Source organism: Leopardus geoffroyi, chromosome A1, assembly GCF_018350155.1.
Source record: "Leopardus geoffroyi isolate Oge1 chromosome A1, O.geoffroyi_Oge1_pat1.0, whole genome shotgun sequence".
Classification (NCBI taxonomy): Eukaryota; Metazoa; Chordata; class Mammalia; order Carnivora; family Felidae; genus Leopardus; species Leopardus geoffroyi.
The window spans coordinates 127,758,156-127,773,668 of record NC_059326.1 but is presented as its reverse complement, the minus strand read 5'-3'; the positions used below and the strand labels follow the sequence as shown (position 1 = coordinate 127,773,668).

Below are 15,513 nucleotides of genomic sequence, written 5' to 3'. Positions count from 1 at the left end.
TTCAGGGATGCTCACCTGCTTGTCTTCTGGGCAGTGAGAACAGAGGCCACAAACACTGGGCTGCCTACATAACAATAGGGCAAACAAGCTGCACCAAGTAGACTCAAAAATGAACTGAGAGATAAATGCTAAGTTTGGACTACTTCACAGTTTTGCCAAAGGCTGGTTCTCATCAGGCTTTTTCCAGGTGTTCTCTTACTTCTTATAAATCTCTAATTGGCAGGAAAACAGCCTCAATTCACCAAGCTTTAACAGATTTCTTTTTAAACTACAGATTCAGAGCCCCACACCCACAGTTTTCAGTTCTTAAGTTTGAGTATCTCCATTTTTAACAAGGGTCTTGCCCAGGGAACCACAATGCAGAGGTACAAGAACAATCCTTTGCACCCAGGTGGCGTCAGTGCCCAACACTATGAGATAAGAGTTGGGACAAGGAAAGGCATTAGGCAAGGAACAAGAATGCACATGTTCTGAGAAATGAAATGTTTGGTTACTCCTCCCCTCCATTTTTCTCTGTGCTGTTGAAGAGCCACTCAAACTGATTACTTCCCCACTGGTTTGAAAGGTTGCTTGATTTAATGTAGTGAATTGAACTGGTAGTTTGGGGAATATGGGAAATTCAGTTACCTTACTGAGAAATAGAAGCCTACTTAACTATTTCAGTATTTTTGTCTATTAGCTGGCTAACAAATTGATTTGGATACTCTTCCAACTAAGGCTACTTGGGGCTTTGTTAAAAAAAATAGACAACTCAGTAACTTTTTGTTGGGGTTAAAATAATGAATTGATTCCCAAATTTCTACTGATACTGTTGCTAAATTAACTGTAGGTTTATTTTTGAGTTTAAAATAAATTTAGAATAAAAAAGAATATTGGGATTCTTTGGAGGACCCTGACTTTATGTTTTATTAGCAATTACATTTAACTTGTTAGGTATAAATTACATATAAACTTGATGTTTGAAGTTATGAAATGCAAGTTATGAAATGCAAGCTATGAAATGCAAGTTAAATGAGAGTGCCAGGTTTCATTTTCACTTTCTGGTTTGAATGTGGTCTTCTGGAGTTTAACCTATTTTTATTATACAATTGTATACTTTAAAAAGTGATTCATGAGAATGGTCTCTTCAGCAATTAACCCAAATGCCATCATGAAACTAATTATTAATTATTACTGCAATAGGAGCTATTAATGTCAGTAAAATGATCATTTCTTATTGTACAACGTAGTTAGTAAAAAATAATACTGAGTGCAGTGTGTGTATATGGAACAAGATGATTGCCTACTTTATTGAAGAATTTCTAAGTTAAGAAGGAAGTGCTCCTAATTAAATATCATTTCATCATTAGTATGAAGACAAATCAATAATAAGTGAGTTATTTCAGTGTCTCAAGTTTTCAAGTTTATGCATCCATCTACTTGAAAATATCCGACTCCATGGGCCCCACACTCATCGCCATTAATGCATCCTTTACACGGGCTTTTTGCTCTCACAGTAAAAAGCTACCAGAGTCTTTTTAAAAAAAATTTTTTTTTGAAATGTGACCCATTATTTCCAAATCACTGGGAACATCACAAGTCCCCCTCTTACTCTATAGGTAGGTCCATATAAACCATGTGTAATTCTCCCTGGTTTATCCTTTACTTTTCTTACTTTCATTATGCCTACTAAGTTGGAGTAACTCATGACTCAGTAAGCTCCAGTTCAATGTCAAACTTTCCATCCTTCCCAAATGCGTAGTCCTTCCAACCATAGTCCTTGCGTGCCCATCATTAGCAGTGGTCATAGTACTTTTAAAGGACCCGTTTGTAAATCTGCTCAGGCCTGAAACTTCATCCATGTTGAAGTCTTCTAGGAACCCAGACCCAACCTGATCAACCTTATCTCTGCACTCTGGACCTCATCCTCCTCTGTCACCCTGGGCTCTGACTATTCTCTCCATGAGTGTTTCACTTGGGTGGAATCTTACCAAGGTACTGTGAATCACACCATTTTATTACCCAGCCAAGGTAACACAAAATCATATTCTTTTTGCACAAACTGAAGACATTGATTTCAGTTCATTTTTAGGAAATTTAGTTAAAACTTTGACTATTTATCATCTATATTTATATGTGAAGTTTTTCCCAAAAAATCATTAGACATGCTTTTAAAAAATTAGAGAGCAATTTTGCCTTTTAAAGATAAATGACTTATATTCTTAGTATTTTTTTTTGGACATTGCCAAAGGAAAAACACCTGCTGTCATTTGAACTTCTTGGAGTTACTTTTGAACCCCTCTCAACAGGGATTTCTGTCTGAGGCCTTGTGAGACAGAAAGAGTTGGAGATGGTAGAAATAATATGAATGGATACAATTGGTCCATTAGAAATTGTCCCCTCTTTATTCCTGCACTGCATACTTTGACATCAAACATAAAACTGTCCTTTGGGAAGCAGAAAAGGCAAAGCTGAGAAGATGAGATGTACTTCTTATGCCTTTACAAAAAATATCTCAGTGGCAATTATTGGCAAATAGGTTCTTGTTTGTCATGTATTAGCCTGAAATTTTTCTTGAATTCGTTCTTACCAGGAAATGAAAGATGTGTACTGGAAGACAAGCACTTAGTAAAGATTATAATGGCTATAAATTTAAAGAAGCATACTTTTAGTTGCCACAGCAGGTAACAATACTAATGAATTTGTAGCAATTATTGCCTATCATTGAAGCATAAATTCCTGTATTGTCTTAGTATTTGTATGTTTGTTTTAGAACCTGCATTCAGTATCAACCAGCATATAGTAAGTAGTCCCTCATTAAGACCCTTATAAAAAAAATCACCCTTTCTTCTGGGGTGCCTGGCTGGGTCAGTTGGTAAAAGATGTGACTCTTGATCTCAAGGACATGAGTTCAAGACCCACATTGGGCACAGAGCTAACTTAAAAACAAGTTCACCCTTTCCTCTCATTTTTTTCACTCAACTAAGTATATGGCAAAAAGTTATGAGCTCTCACTGAGACTGATATCCATAGAGAAATTGACTAATTTTGTTAGAGTACCCCACTAAGGCACCAAGAGGATATATGAGATAGTCATTACTGTGGCTTGAAACAACAATCATTCATTATTTCTGACCAGTCTGAGGGTCAACTGATATTCACTTGATCTATGTTGAACTTGTGAATTGTTCTGTATCAGGTAGACTCAACATCTTTGCAAGCTGAGAGTAGGCTATATTCCATTCATCTTTCTCTTACCTTCCTCCTGGGGCCATGGACTTGCCTGGTATTATTCCTCTCCTAGAAATGAGAAAGATAGAAGGGGGACTAACTTATGAGCATTCTTCCAAAGTTCTTAGCTTACATTTCCTAACATTCCATGGCTGAGGCAAAGTCAAGGGGTGAGGCAGCTTCTCTCACTCTTGTTGGAGAGCTGACCAAAGTTACATGGCAAAGAATGTGGATACAGAGAATGAGGAATTGAGTCTAAATGTGATGTCAGGCAAAAAGATAGGGAAGAAGGAGATTCTAGGCTTTTTGGTGCCTCTGTTTCAAGCAACCCACCAGAGTTCAGAGTTCAACTATGAGGACATCAAGAAGGAATGCCAAGGTTAGTCTTAGCAGCTTCACAAGTATATAAGCACAGCATTCACCTGTCAGATATCCAAATGTCTATGAAATATACTTATTTTGTATGATAGGCCAAGGTAAAACTGAGAAACATTGAGATGTTTTTCTTTGTATGGAGAGTGTCAAATAGAAGTCAAAGCTTTATTCTTTCTTCCCTACCTCCCTTTCTTTTTCTCCCTTTTTTCTTTCCTTCCTTCCTTCCTTTTCTCTTATCTTATCTTTTATTTCCTTTTTTATTAAATATTGATCTTTTGGGTATTCAATTAATGAGGTCTCGTTTGATGCTCAGAGATCTTCCCACCCATGCCCCTTAGCATAAGTTTTCTGAGCCTTAGAAATAGGATCTGGTTGATAGACTTATTGGTGCATAAAAAAATTCAGAAATGGATTCAAGGGCTCCATATTTCCAAATATTACTAGTTCTAAAGTTAGTAGTCAATATTTCATAAAAGTAAATATTGATTCAGAAATGGAGTTGCTCATCAGGGAAATAAACCTAGTAGCTTAAGTTATTATTTATTTATCACCCATCCCATGTTATATTCAGAGCTGAAGTTTGAATTGAAGAGAAGTTCAAGTATTCTTTTTCATATATTCTGAAGATATAGCAGCCTTTGATGTATTTTCTTATAATCTTTAAAAACAGAATAAAGAATGACTTCTCTGGAATTAGGAAAGCCCTAGTAAATCACTCAAAAACCATTTAAGGATACATGTGATTTTCTAGAAAACAATAAAACAAATTATTGTTCGTTGTATCAGGCTGGGTCTGGCTGTTCCCTGCTCTGAGCACATGCATGATGTGTAAATTCAGACTGACCAAGGACACAAGGACAAGTGTGGGTCTGCATCTTCAGCATTCCTATCAAAGGCAACCCAATTTCTCTTGACTTGCAGTTCATCACTGACTTTGCACCCTTGCTGGGCATTTCTTGGTTCTGAATTCTGGAATAAGATTAAGAATCTGACAGGCAACAAAGAGATTGACTTGGAAACCAGGAGCTCTTGCATTTGATAGGAACAATGCTGAGCATGATCCAGTTTTTCATATTTCCAAATCTGTGATGCTGAGGAGCTATTATGTAAAATGAAGTACTCCTGCTTTTTACCAAGTAGGTGGGTTGTAGAAAAAAGATATCTTATTACGACTCATTTTCTTTGAAATCTACTCTTTTTTTTTTAAGAATATTTTTTTTATAAGAATATTTTTAAAACAGGACTAAGCATTCAAGACTTCTTATAGAAGTTTGGAAATAATGTAGTTTTGATACTTGGAAATGAACATTTTGAGATTTCACATTGACTTCCCCTGTGTTGTAATATAATTTTAGGGAGACGCCTGCTTCTCCATTTTTCTCCATGATTTACTTCAGCTGAAATTTCAGCCAGATCCATTATTTTTCTTCTTTGGCACATTATGCAAATTAAATGCAAAAACCAGTGATGAGAGGAAAAGGTCTCAGCGTATTGAGCAGGTGCTACATCAGTAATAGAGTAACGTAATTACAAACTTCTTGCAGCTACTAAGACTGTGTACTCTGCACTATTCAAAGGAAAATCTTTCATGTACTCATCACTACAAGATTTATTCTCCTATCGATGTGTGGGAGATTTATGCATTTATCTATCCCACTCATTGATGAGAGAAACATACTTCTACAGAAATACATTTTTTTCCACATTAATGTGACATTTAATCCTGACTTTATTTTTCCTCCACTAAAATAATTTCTTGTAGACAGTCTTCTCTTCATCTGTGTTATGAGTATGAACATCAGAATGGCTCATTAAGCTGGAATAGCAAAGACATATCTGTGTGTAGAACCCCAATGCCAAGGAAAAAATACGATTTCTTTTCTTTTCCACTATTGATAAATAAAAGCAGTAGCAAAGTTATTGTCGAGAGTAGTGGTAGATTAAATGATCTCTAGTACTGCTTTCAGCTGAAAATGCTATCATTCTTATAACTGGGAAATGGTATTGAACTGGAATTATGAGCTCTGTGTTCAATCACATTCCATCACTGGATTGTGGTCTTATTTTAGGAGGGATAATTCCCATTTGATCCTTTAGTCCTAAGTTATAATATGTCCTACAGTTGTCGTATTTTAGTGAACAAACCAGAAAAACAATTGCCGGAATCATATGTAACTCTTGTTTGACTCAAGGACAATAGTCTAGAATACTTGATGCATAGTTTAAAATAATTATTATTGTCAAGTTCAAATTAAGCCTTTTGTGGATACCATAATTATGTGAATCTAAAAGATGTATTTGTGTGAAACAAATGCCCTTCCTTTTCAAATTTACTATTAAAAAAAAATTAGTCTCCTCTTGAATCGCAGTAACTTCTTCTTGTTTCCTAAGAATACTTTGAGGAAGGGGCACCTGGGTGGCTCTATCAGTTAACCAACCGACTTCAGTTCAGGTCATGATCTCGTGGTTTGTGGGTTCAAGCCCTGCGTCAGGCTCTGTGCTGACAGCTCAGAGCCTGAAGCCTGCTTTGGTTCTGTGTCTACCTCTCTCTGCCCCTTCCCTGCTCACACTCTGTCTCTCTTTCTCTCAAAAATAATCGTTAAGACATTTATAAAATTAAAAAGAAAGAATCCACAGAGGATATAAGTTTATAGGCATAAAATGTTCTCATATCAAAGATATCTGCAGTAGACCTAGATCTTGGCAATAATTGTGAATGTTCCTTATTTAATACATAGGTAGATTATGAAGTATAAACTCAATATTTTAGCCCTTCAGGTCTATTTTCAGAATATAATTCTCTGGTCTTTTGTAAAAAGTAATTTTAGTGAAGGAAATTCATAAATTTCCTTGGAAAGTATATTTGGAACTTTTTCTGTAGTATACATGTTTGGGTTTTTAGTTTTAAATTTCTTTTCATCATTTTAACTTTCAGATCTTTAAAGTACTTGTTACTATGTTTATCCAGTGGGGCTTGAGAAACCTGACTTTGTTTCAGGCTGGAACCTGTTTAGCAGGACAATCACACATGTCTGCTAACAGCAGTTAGAGGAAGCATGATAGAGTGGAAAGAGACAGGTGTCTAAAAACCTAGCTATATATCAAGTTCTACGACTCAATTGTCGTCTTTGTTCTTTCTCCCCAGAATATATTCCATGGACCATAAGCATCAGTGTCACCTGGTTAGAAGGGTGAATCTCAGGCCTTCCTAGATGCACTGAGGAAGAATTTGCATTTTAATAATATTCTCAGGAACTTACATACATGTTCAGACTTGTTGGGAACTCATCCCTGTAGTCTCTAGCACCCTGATCTTTCCGTGTCCCTCTTTGCCCATCTTTAAAAGAGTGTATTGTCGGGGCGCCTGGGTGGCGCAGTCGGTTAAGCGTCCGACTTCAGCCAGGTCATGATCTCGCGCTCCGTGAGTTTGAGCCCCGCGTCGGGCTCTGGGCTGATGGCTCAGAGCCTGGAGCCTGTTTCCGATTCTGTGTCTCCCTCTCTCTCTGCCCCTCCCCCGTTCATGCTCTGTCTCTATCTGTCCCCAAAATAAATAAACGTTGGAAAAAAAAAAAAAAAAGAGTGTATTGTCTAATCCACAAATCCATTTTGAGGATTAAATATGGGTACATATGAAAGTACTGTGTTTTGTGTCTGGCATACATGGCAGCCACCTTCCCCCTACACACACACACACGCACACGCACGCACACACACACACGCACACACACAAACACACGCACACACACAAACACACACACACAAATATATGGATGAAATAGGAAATCAAGAGAAACTAATAAAGTTAATGGGAAAAGGTGAATAAATGTTAATGACTGGGATGACAGTTGACATTTTTTTTAATTTTATACAATTTAATTTATAGTTGGCATTTATAATTTAATTTTTAATTAAAATGATGACTGTCAATTAGCTGTGTAATACATTTACTTTTTAAAACACATTGCTGATGGGGCGCCTGGGTGGCTCAGTCGGTTGAGCGGCCGACTTCGGCTCAGGTCATGATCTCGCGGTTTGTGAGTTCGAGCCCCATGTCCGGCTCTGTGCTGACAGCTCAGAGCCTGGAGCCTGTTTCGGATTCTGTGTCTCCCTTTCTCTGACCCTCCCCCGTTCATGCTCTGTCTCTCTCTGTCTCAAAAATAAATAAACGTTAAAAAATAATTTAAAACACATTGCTGAGATGTGCCTGGGTGCCTCAATCAGTTAAATATCTGACTCTTGATTTTGGCTCAGGTCATGATCCCAGGTTTGTGGCATCAAGCCCCAGGTCAGGTGCACTGGGTGCCGAGCCTGCTTGGGATTCTCTCTCACCCTCTGCCCCTCTACCCTGTTCACACACTCTGTTCTCTCTGTGTCTAAAATACATATAAAAAATTAAACTATAAATGAAAAATGAAAAAGAAACACTGCTGAGACAAAAGTTAGATTCTAATTGCAGGTGTTTGGGGTGCCTGGGTGTCTCAGTTGGTTTTAAGCATTGAACTTTAGCTTAGGTCATGATCTCGCAGTTTGTAGGTCTGAGCCCCACATCAGGCTCTGTGCAGACAGCTCAGAGCCTGGAGCCTGCTTCAGATCCTGTCTCCCTCTCTCTCTCTGTACTACCCCTGCTCACACTGTCTCTTCTTCTCTCAAAAATAAACATTAAAAAAATTCTGATTGTAGTTATTGCTTCAAAATAAAGTTCAGATATAGAGTTTTAGAGAACTAACTACAAAAATGGAATCCACAGAAATCCGGAAGAAAATATTCTAAATACGTACATAATCTTGAATGTTTGGGGAACCTTCTCAAAGCACAACTTTAAAGGCAGAAATCATAAAATGAAATATTGATATACTTAACTACATAAATGTTTTAAAATTTAATTTACTTGAATGATGATAAAGATAACTAGAAAGGAAATCATAAATTAAAAAAATTATAGTTGATTATTTAAATCTATAAATTTTTTACAATACAAAAAAAAGAACGAACATAGCACTTTTTAAAAATTTTTTTAAGTTTATTTATTTTTGAGAGAGACAGAGACAGAATGTGAGTGGGTTGGGACAGAGAGAGAGGGAGACGAATCTGAAACAGGCTCTAGTCTCTGAGCTGTCAGCACAGAGCCCAAGGCGGGGCTCGAACTCAAAAGCTGCGAGATCATGACCTGAGCTGAAGTTGGACGCTCAACCGACTGAGCCACCCAGGTGCCCCATCACTTTTAAGTGGTTATAAGACTTAGTAGGTTGATACTAATATAAATATGTCAAATAAACATGAATGAACTCACAAAAGAAATGTAAATGAAAACAATCAAGATATAATTTTTCACTTAGCAGATTGTTATAACAATGAGGAAGTGCTCATAACCTGTGATGTCATAGCGGAGACATATGTTCTTGGTCAACATATAAATAGCTCCAGTATTTATTGAAAACTGACTATATCAAAATTTTAAATTTATTAATAATTTTTTTGCCTCAGTAACTATGCTTTTGGAAATTAATGCTAAGGAAATAACTTAAAGTTGAAATGATGTGAGGTACCTGGGTGACTCAGTCAGTTAAGTGCTCAACTCTTGATTTGAGCTCAGGTCATGATCTCATGGTTTGTGGGCTCGAGCCCCACATCAGGCTCTGCACTGAAAGTGGGGAGCCTGCTTGAGATTTTCTCTCTCCCTCTCTCTCTGCCCCTACCCTGCTTGTGGTCATACACTCTCTCTCTCTCTCTCTCTCTCTCTCTCTCTCCAAAAATAAGTAAATAAACTTAAAAAAGAAAAAAAAATAATATGTGTTCAAATTTTTATCAAAATAATAAAGCCATCACAATGAAAACTTCATAGATATGTAAATTATGTCCATCTGATACAATATATTCTGTGCCCACTAAATCATGTGATGACAGTATTTTTATTAAAAGTAAATATAAAAAAATTAATAATATAAAAATATTGTTATTATTTTGCTAACCAAAAAAGAACAAGATGAACACGGTATACATATTTTCTTTATAAATATGGAGGGGTATTTATAATATGTATATTTTTAAAGAATGAAAGGTACTACACTAAAAGTGAATATTAATTCCCTTACAGTAGGGTTATTTTTTCCTCTCAGCTTTTTCCTGTTTCTCCTTTGCCTCCTAGATTTTTTTTTTTTTATTCTTTTTTTCAATGTTTATTTATTTTTGGGACAGAGAGAGACAGAGCATGAACGGGGGAGGGGCAGAGAGAGAGGGAGACACAGAATCGGAAACAGGCTCCAGGCTCTGAGCCATCAGCCCAGAGCCTGACGCGGGGCTCGAACTCCCGGACCGCGAGATCGTGACCTGGCTGAAGTCGGATGCTTAACCGACTGCGCCACCCAGGCGCCCCTGCCTCCTAGATTTTAGCATTGAGCACACTCTTTTAGTTTAAACTATTAAAGGAAATAATTAGAGATAACTTGACAATAATCTTAATAGCACAGGGAAATTATTTTATTCATGATAGTTAAATTTAGGTAAAAAATACAACATTTTAATGGCAGGAATACTTCACTTTTATAATACTTGTATAAAAAGCTGTTAAAAGTGTTTAGGTCTAAGTATGGGCATAATAGGTAAATTTTATATTCTTTACTCTCTATTTCATAATTTTTATAGTAAGTATTTGTGATTTTTATGTTAAAAAATGTTACTTTTATGACTCCCTTCTAAAGTTAATTTGCTTATTTTCATTCTCAAGTTGTGTATTCAATATGGCTTCAACATTTCCCATGTAACTATTTTCCAAACATTTGATTTGTCTTGAAATTCAGTGAAAAATTACCCATGAGTTGAAGTTACCCATGAAGTTGAATGCACTCCTGTGTGCATTTAAATTCCTCATCCTAGAACATAGTCACTCTTTCCCAGTAAAAAAGAGTCCTTCTTATCACCATTTCCACTATGTCCATGAGGCATGTGTTTCCACTTTGTTACCATTTGGTCCAGAAAGATTTTTCTTCTATTTCCTTGCTGTTTTTTTTTAACATTTTTTTGAGTTTATATATTTATTTTGAGAGAGACAGAGACAGTGTGAGTGGGGGAGGGGCAGAGAGAGAGGAAGAGAGAGAATCATTAGCAGCCTCCCCACTGTCAGCACAGAGCTGGATGCAGGCCTGGAACCTATGAAGCCATGAGATCATGACGGAAGCCAAAACCAAGGTGTTTGATCAACTGAGCCACCCAGGCGCCCCTTGTTACTCTTTTTGTACAAAATATAAAGAAAGGTGTTAAGGGAGTGTTAAAGGTAATGGAAGGTTTTAAGGAGAACAGCCCGGTCCAGTTGTCAAGGTCTCTCCTCTATGTTTTCTCTCTCTCTCTGTCTCTGTCTCTTTTTTTTTTTTTTTTTTCCATCAGTGACATGTAATCCACTAACCATGGGAGCAAGGACCACAAGTTTAGCTTGTGCTTGTCTGGAAACTCCTGTAAATATACTGCTTAAAAGCACTTTTTTACCCCTTCTTTTCTTCTTCTGTTGCAAACTGATGGTTTACTTTAGCCTAGGCAGAGGCTCAGTCTTTAGAAATTCTATACATCTCTTATCAGTTGAGTACTGCTGCATATGCCCAATACTTAGCAGCTTAAAACAACATAAAATATTATTATGCCCACAGTTTCTCTGGGTCAGTAATGCATGAAGTGCTTATCTGGGTGGTTCTAGCACAGAATTTCTCATGATATTACCATCAAGATACCTATCCACACTACATTCATCTGGAGACTTGACTGGAGCCGGAAGATTCACTTCCAAGACAGCTCACCCACATGGCTGGCACATTGGTGCTGGCTGTTGACAGGAAGCTTTAGTTCTCTGTCAGCCCTATTCAGTGTCAGAGGGGACAAGGAAGTGAATCCTTGGAAGCAAGGATCATTGGGTGTCATTTTGGAGGCAAGTACTAGTGAAAGCCCTCCATGATTCATATCCCTCTCACATGCAAAATATCGTCAGCCCCTTTTGTGGTCCCCAAAAGTCTCATTCCATTATGGCATCAGCTCAAAGTTCAAGATCTTATCTAAACCACGTACATTAATTTTCTGTTGCTCTGTAACAAAGTACACAAATCTAGCAGCTTCAAACAACACCCATTTAATTACCTTAAAGTTTCGTAGGTCAGAAGCCTCAGCACACAGTAGCTGAGTTCTTAGCATAGGAACTCACAGGGCAGAAATCGAAGTAATAGCCAGGGCTACAATCTGCTTCTTGAGCTTCAGGCTTTCTTTCAGTCCCCTTTATATTGTCGGCAGAATTCAGTTACTTATGGTCAGAAGGACATTAGCTGGGTGATTCTGGATTGGGATCTCTCATGGAGTTGTATTCACGAAGTCAACCACGTCGCTGAATCACTATATTGTGCACCCGAAACTATTTTAACACTGTGTCTTAATTATATTGGAATTAAAAATTAAATTAAATTAAATTAAAAATACAGAAAAACATTCAAAAAAAATTAAATCATCCACGGTTACATACATCTAAAGGCTTGACTGGGGCTGGAAGGTGTGCCTCGAAAGTGATTCACTCACACACTTGTCACATTGGTATTGGCTCTTGGTGGGGAATCTCATTTCCTTTGTAGGTTGGCTGCTCCCCAGGCTGCGTGAATGCCTTCACGACATGGTGGTGGACTTCCACAGCAAGTGAAGTGATAAAAGAGAACAAGACAAAAGCAGCAATGTATTTTCTGATCAGCGTCAAGAATTACACACCATCACTTTTGGTACACTCTTTGGGTCACCCAAACCAATCCTGATAAGGTGTAGGAAGAGCCAGGGACACCAGGGGGCAAGTATCATTGGAGCCATCTTGAGGCTGGCGACTACAACTCCAATTAACAACCGCGATGAAATAAACGCATTCTTTTTTTAAATGGAAGAGAGAGATTTCTGCAATCTATACATTTATTTTTGTCATGCCCACTGCCACAGTATTCAGGTTCTCAGCTCTCTCTTGCACCTCTGCAGTGGCTTTATGATTTCTGCCCTTGTTTCCAATGTCATCCCCTTTAAAACCCTTCAGAATGGCCCAGGTAATAGACACAGTAGGTACCTCCTATTTTTATAACTCTATATGCAAAGCTCTTAACAAGACACTCTAGGCCATAATCTGTGCCCGCATCTCTTGCTTCATCTTTTTTGTTCCTCTCACCCTCTAATTATTTTTATATTTCAGTGATAGTGAACCTCTTATTGGTTCCCCAAAACATACCAAGCTCTGACATGTCTCTACTTGCCTCTGCTTGTCCTCTTCTCTCTGCCTGAAACAGGTGACACGTAATAGTGTCTCTACATTTCCTAAAAGGGAGGCAGCTACTATGCTACTATGCTAAATCACACATTGGATAGGGCAATTATCATAAGCTTATATGGTAACTATTATTATTATCCTCGTTCTGTAAAAAGGCATTCCAAACCCCATATGCATAATGGTTAAAATATATACTCTACAGAGGAATTTGGAGGTTCTACCATAAATGTCTTTGTTTTTCTCCATGCAAATTGCCTGAAAATACCAAGTTTTATGATTCTGATTTCCTAACCGAATTTTGTTGTGTCTGACCAAATTGGGTTGAATTTTATGTTTTGAAAAGTGTGTGTGTGTGTGTGTGTGTGTGTGTGTGTGTGTGTGAGAGAGAGAGAGAGAGAGAGAGAGAGAGAGAGAGAGTTTTTGTGTGTGTATTGCAGGTGTAGAGTACAGGAAGAAGCTGATAATCTGACCTTTGATTTGTGTGTGTGTGTGTGTGTGTGTGTGTGTGAAAAAGGAGGTGTATGTATGTCAGATTGTTAAGGGATCAACACATTAATCAATTTAGTTCTCCAACCTGGGTATAGGTCTTTTTTGCCCACTTTTCTCTTTCTAAACTTCTTTCTGCAGTTTCATGAGCAGCTTATTTGTTTCATCATGCCATGTTAAAGTATTTGTTTCACATGTGTATAACCCAGACCATTAGAACATCTCTAAATATTGTGTTTTCAGTATTGTTTTCTATATCAGGGGCGTCTGGCTGGCTCATTCAGTTAAGTATCAACTCTTGATTTTTGCCTCTGGTCAGGACATCACAATTTTATGAGTTCTAGCTCCATGGAGCCTGCTTAACATGTTCCTCTCTCTCTGCCCCTCCTCCCACTTGCATACACACACGCACACTCTCTTAAAATAAATACATAAACTTTAGAACAAAAAAATTCAGTATCATTCAACCTCAAATCATAACAAAAATTGAGATTTTAAAAAAGAGTTGTTAAACATTTTTAATGCACTCGGCATTTCAGAAATGCTATCTTAAATAATTGATGAAAACACCATGAAATTTCAGGGACCACAGTATGAACTCTCTTTTGCCTGTATTTGGTTTAGAGGTCTCACAGAAAATTGAAAAATACATTCATTTCTCTTTCCCTTAGTGTTGGTTAAACCTCACTGGTTGTAATTCTGTAAACTTGACATTTAGAGAATCAGGCTGAAGTTCACTTTGTACTATCTAAAACAGGTCAATTAATAATATAAATAAAAGAGGGGCACCTGGGTGGCTCAGTCGGTTGGGCATTCGACTTCGGCTCAGGTTATGATCTCACGGTTTGTGGGTTTGAGCCCCGTATTGCACTCTGTGCTGACAGCCCAGAGCCCAGAGCCTGCTTCGTATTCTGTGTCTCCTTCTCTCTCTGCCCCTCCTCCGCTTGTGCTCTCTCTCTGTGTCTCAAAAATAAACACACGTAAAAAAAATTAAATAATATAAATAAAAGAAAAGAATGTAGCTTGCAGGGGACACTCATGCTTTCCAGCTGGCCATGTACATTAACAATGAGCTTAATGAACACAGAGTAGATTCCTACCTGAACTCATTTTCTTTATAAGTTACTCACATTTTACTGGAAATATTAAGCTTCAATTCTTTTTGTTGCTCAAGTAGTTTTTAAAATTTTTATTTTTGTCTTCACAGTATTGCTTCAGTAGGTTAAAATTGAACGAAACAAAAACAGTTAAGCCCTTGATCCACACTAATACTCAAGAGATCATCTCTATTAAATAAAGATCTGTTTCTCAAGAATACAATCTTTATTCTGTGTTCCTCTTCCAGATGACCATTTATTGTAAGGAGTTTATAATAATGAGTCTCTTTCTTTTATCCTGCTTTTCTCACCTGCCTTCTGTCAAAAAGTATGAATTTAATACATTTTAGCTTTTAAACATGTATGTATCTTTTGCTTTAGAGATATTTGTGTTCATCCATTATTTTATTTTAAAAATATTTTTGATAATAGTCATCCTAAATGATGTGAAGTTTATCTCACTGTGGTTTTGATTTGCTTCCTTCACTTTTAATCTCTTCGCTTATTTGTTGTCGTTAACACTGGGATATATTTTCCATTTTTTGTATTCATACTTTATTTTTTAACAAAATTTTTTTCATGTTTATTTATTTTTGAGAGAGAGAGAGAGACAGAGCATGAGTAGGGGAGGGGCAGAGAGAGAGACAGGCAGACACAGAATCCCAAGCAGGCTCCAGGCTCTGAGCTGTCAGCACAGAGCCCTATGCGGGGCTTGAACCCACAAACTGTGAGATCATGACCTGAGCCGAAGTCGGGCTCTCAACCGACTGAGCCACCCAGGTGTCCCTCTATTCACACTTTAAAAAATGGGGTTATTGGGTATAGTTTGGCAATCTGCATTTAACAGCATCAGAAGTCCTTTCTTATGCCATTTTTTTTTTTCTCAGTGATCTGTTCCCTTTGAGTAGGAATATCCCTCAGGAACATAAATACATCCATTCGTGATGACATCACACTCCATCCTCCTGCCTTTCATGGGAGCTGTCCCTCTCCATTCATTTTGTCCAAGGTCATAGCGTTCCATGATTGTAGTTTGTCCACCAGCTAGACAGAGCTTATTTTCAAAAGGAACTAAAC

General features: G+C 37.5%; 1 protein-coding gene across 7 annotated transcripts in view; it reads left to right on the top strand.

The window, feature by feature from the left end:
• PDE4D (phosphodiesterase 4D) overlaps window positions 1-15,513 on the top strand; it is a 1,416,267-nt gene that overhangs the window by 587,258 nt on the left and 813,496 nt on the right. The gene's annotated exons all lie outside the window — the stretch shown is intronic.